Below are 4833 nucleotides of genomic sequence, written 5' to 3'. Positions count from 1 at the left end.
GTGTTGGTGGTGGTGGTGGTGGTGTTGGTGGTGGTGGTGGTGTTGGTGGTGATTGTCATACGTTAGTCAGGTGTTGGTAGTAATGATTATGACGAGGTACTGAAAACTTCCTGGCTGTAAGGGTGTCACGAAAGGCCCGGCTTGAAGGCCCAACCTTCCGAGTTCTTTTACAAGACTTAGAAAAACTGAAGGACCGCTGCGATAAGTGCGAATCTGAGAAGGGGGAATATGTTGAATAAAATCGCGATTAACTGATCCTCCTGTATTTTCTTTTATTCAAAGCCAGGAACTTTTCATCCTACCCCCGTTCACTCGCATAGCGGTGATCAGGTTCGGTGATCATGACTTTGGTGGTGGTCGTGGGAGGGCGTTACTGCTAGTGTTTATCGGAGTGTAGCTGTGATACGGTGTTGGTATGATGGTGGTGATGGTGTTGCAAGTGGCCGTGGTGGCTGCAGTGGTTGGTCACGGTGCTAGTGTTGATAATGGTGATAGTGGGGGGGGATGGCGGCGGTTTGTGGTGAAGGTATCTATCGGAGATTGGTCGTTGTAATGTTGTCATATCGTACTGGTGGGGATAGTTAAAATGATGGCTATTGCTTAGTGGTAATGGTGGTGTGAGTAATGGTCGCATTGATGGTGTGCAATGGTCGTTAGAGGGCCGGGTTTCTTTCTTTTCTTTTTTTCTGTCGTGATAAATGGGAAGATGAGGGGGAGAGGAAAAAGTGATATTAGAAGTGATAACTGTAGGGTGGGGATGATAAACTTCACAGATGTCGGACAGATGTCGCTGGAGTTTATGAACTATAAACAAACAAAAAATCATAGGACTAATTGACCGCTGTCGTATATTTGGTAATGCCGTGGGTCTATATATAATACCGTCATCGATGACGTCACTTCCGAGTCAATGACTGGGATATGAGTGAGTTTAAGGAAATGGATTGGTGATGATGTCAGCATTTTTTGGTATATTTGTTTGTTGTGATTTCATTATTGCTTATACTTTGTGGAGGCGCAATGGCCCAGTGGTTAGGGCAGCGGACTCACGGTCATAGGATCGCGGTTTCGATTCCCAGACCGGGCGTTGTGAGTGTTTATTGAGCGAAAACACCTAAACCTCCACGAGGCTCCGGCAGGGGATGGTGGCGAACCTTGCTGTACTCTTTCACCACAACTTTCACTCACTCTTACTTCCTGTTTCTGTTGTGCCTGTAATTCAAAGGGTCAGCCTTGTCACACTGTGTCACGTTGAATATCCCCGAAAACTACGTTAAGGGTACACGTGTTTGTGGAGTGCTCAGCCACTTGCACGTTAATCTCACGAGCAGGCTGTTCCGTTGATCGTATCAACTGGAACCCTCGACGTCGTAAGCGACGGAGTGCCAACAACAACAACAACAACATTGCTTCTACTTTATCAGTTTTAATTAGAGAAGGGTGCAGTGTACAGAATCTATTTCACCGAGAGAAGATAATGAGTAACAAGAAGTAACTGGTAAACTGCTATACCTAGCATTTTGGTAAAATGGTAAATAGAGGAAACTTTGTAGCTTTCAAATTTAGTTGGCTTATATAGTTTAATTAAAGATAAGGTGGCTGTATGGTCGAATATTTAGGAAGTTCGCTTTGCAACTATAAGATCCTACATCCGATTCCACTGCGTTCCATCTTAGGTAGATACCGTTTTCTAAAACCGCGAGTTGACCTATATCTTTTGAGTGAAATTGGGTGTATAGAAACTGCATGGAAGCCTGAGGTGTGGATTATACTTGTAATTCAAAATGTATAACATTATTGTACACTGTTTTGTTACACTGACACGCTTTGAGAACTACATTAAGGGTAGGCACATATTTGCGGAATGCTCAACTACTTACACATCAATTGAGAAGCAGGTAATTCTGTCAATCGAAGAACTTATCCTTTATAGTCGAACGGCAAAGATTCACAACCATCCATTGAAAGTACCACCGCCACCACTACCATCCGCCGAAACCAACCAACCAACCAGCACCTACATCCATACAGTTTAAATTTGCTTAACGTTAAATTAAATTTGATTCATGATGGCCTTTACAGAGATGATGGCTTATGGCACTCCAAAAATATCAACAGACAACAAATAAAGTCAGGAAAAATCGAATTAAACTATTTAACATATCGAAACTAAAAATTATCGTTAGATGTAACCTTAGAATAGTTCACTTTTTCTGATCTAAGCATTTAATCTAGATAACAAATTCCAAACCTACATTAAACCAAATTATTCAGTATTATATTCTGCAACGGAAAGAAGTGACCAACTTAGAATTTAAAACATTGCTTTATAAAATATATTTATTGGCTCTGAAGTTTATGAATTAATGAAATTGTACATCATAGACTTCGGAAGAGATTCCGCTCTGAAAATTTCGACTTCTACCGTGATGATTGACTCTTCGTTTTATGAGGAATAAGTGGTCATACAATGAACGCAATTAGGAAAGAGTTCAGCACATTTAATGACTTCAGTTGACACGGAAATATAATTCTGGCTACAGTTGTGTAGCGGTGACTATAACAGTGTGTTTTACATATATATATATATATATATATATATATATATATATATTAGAATAGTTGGCCAATAAAGTCGTAATGACTAAAGAAATATTGTGGTGATTATAAAAGTTTCGTTGTAACTAATGTAGTTTAGTAGATGCAATAGTAATGTAATTATAGTATTAGCGATAGCTGTATGGGTTTACATTTTGCACTGAAATAACTTAACTGACAACAGAAACTGTAACAAATCATAGAAAGTGACTCAAGACATGGATTACTGAACTAAGAGGAATCTAAAAAGGCATCTAACACTGATAGTCGACATTGATTTCAGAATTTCTTTTAATTGTTTACTAAAATTTACCAATTCTTGAAGATTTTGCAAAATGGTTATGTATTTAAAATGTTCGGCCTGCAACTGCGTGGTTAAGGGTCCAATCCCACTATATGGAATTTTGGGTAAGTGTCTTCTACTATAATCTTCGGTCAACTAAAGACTTGTGAATGAAATTTCGTAGAATGAAGCTGTTTGAAAGATTCTCAGATGGAGCGCTCCTGATTTTTTTTTTTTTTTTTTTGGTACGTAACTTAATCTCTCCGCCCTCCTGGATTAATACCACCTCCTCACCTTAAAAATAATCTTTTCACTTGCAAACATACAGGAGAGGTCTTTGGTTTGAGGATAGCTTCCTTCTACCAGCCTCAGAGGCCGTGAAAAAGACATTGAATGTTGCCCTTCTTTCACTAACTAAGCACTAAAAAGTTTTATTCAGAAAAAGATGCTCCAAGATAAATATACACTTGTTCATTATGCAGTGATATAGCATTTTGCATCAGTCACGCAATCTTGGTAGTAGATATTTGCAAATTAAGTGAATTGGGCAATAGAGCGTTATAAGTTTGCAGGATATGAATACAGCACCGCATTGTATCAGACGTCCTCTATATTAGTCTTAGGGAATGTAGCCCGGTGAAAAAAGACATAACAGCGATGAACTCAGAAAACCACAAAAATATTGTGGTAGCATCAACAGACACAGTAAATATAGAACAATGGCTGAAGGTTTTATCCGCAAATGTGATGCGAAAGATATTGAATTTACCAAGATTACAAATTTCAAGTGGCGGATTATTTGTGTTCATGCTCACATCCATTTTCTATTCACGAGCCGCTATGTTTGGTCAAATAAATCTCCAAAAATGTTACAGTAAGCATGGGTGAATATGAAAAGTAAGGAATTCTTAACATAAACATAAGCCTATTTCATCTGTGTCGTATTGTAGAAAGGGCTTTATAAATGCGAATATTTAATGAAACATTAACGCGCAGCTCTTGGTACGATATTTATTACAATATAAATATTTATTTATAACTACAGGCGTACAGTGTGAGAAACAGAAGCAAGAAGAGAATGTGAGTTAGAAACAGAGGAGGAGAGAAGTAGACAAACATAAGGGCATAAAGAAAGGAAAAGGATACTGTTACAATTTCCGGTTCCCTTAATAATGATGATGATGATGATGACGATGATGAAATAAGAGCATAATAATAATAATAATAATAATAATAATAATAATAATAATAATAATAATAATAATGATAATAATAATAATGATAATAATAGTAATAATAATAATAAGAGTATCATAACAAACCACAGCATGTACCCAAGGCACCCAGAGCTGCGCTCGGTAGTGTAGTGAAAGCACGCGATAATAATAATAATAATAATAATAATAATAATAATAATAATAATAACAATAATAATAATAATAATAATAATAATAATAATAATAATAATAATAATGTTTTCTTTATAAGCTACGAAGGTTGACAAAAAGATCGAGGACGGTGTAGAACGATAAAATGATGATGATGATGATGATGATGACGATGACGATAATAATAATAATATTAACAAAGATTATCGTTCGCATTGGCATACATATACACATAGCCTAACACCCAAGTCATGGGCGGGTCATAACTACGGTGGGTGAAAATGTTATGCATTTGACGGGATTTAGTTTCAAAGTTCAGAGGAGACAGTGAATTTTAAATAGGCGGGGATGCTGGAATGGGTGGAAGTGGAGTGAGAGTTAGGGAGTAGGAGTCCATCGATACCGTTGTTTTGCCAAATTGTTAGCAAGTGTTAAGCAAGTGGTTACTTGGTGGTGCGTAAGAAAGGTGATTGGTTGATTATCAGAGCTGAACGGAGGTCATTGGTGTATGTCCACACTAATTGGGTTTCAGAAGATAAGGAAAAGAGAACAGATATTCCCCTC

The sequence above is a fragment of the Octopus bimaculoides genome, chromosome 2, assembly GCF_001194135.2.
Source record: "Octopus bimaculoides isolate UCB-OBI-ISO-001 chromosome 2, ASM119413v2, whole genome shotgun sequence".
In the NCBI taxonomy this organism is placed as follows: Eukaryota; Metazoa; Mollusca; class Cephalopoda; order Octopoda; family Octopodidae; genus Octopus; species Octopus bimaculoides.
Note: the sequence above shows the minus strand (reverse complement) of the source record.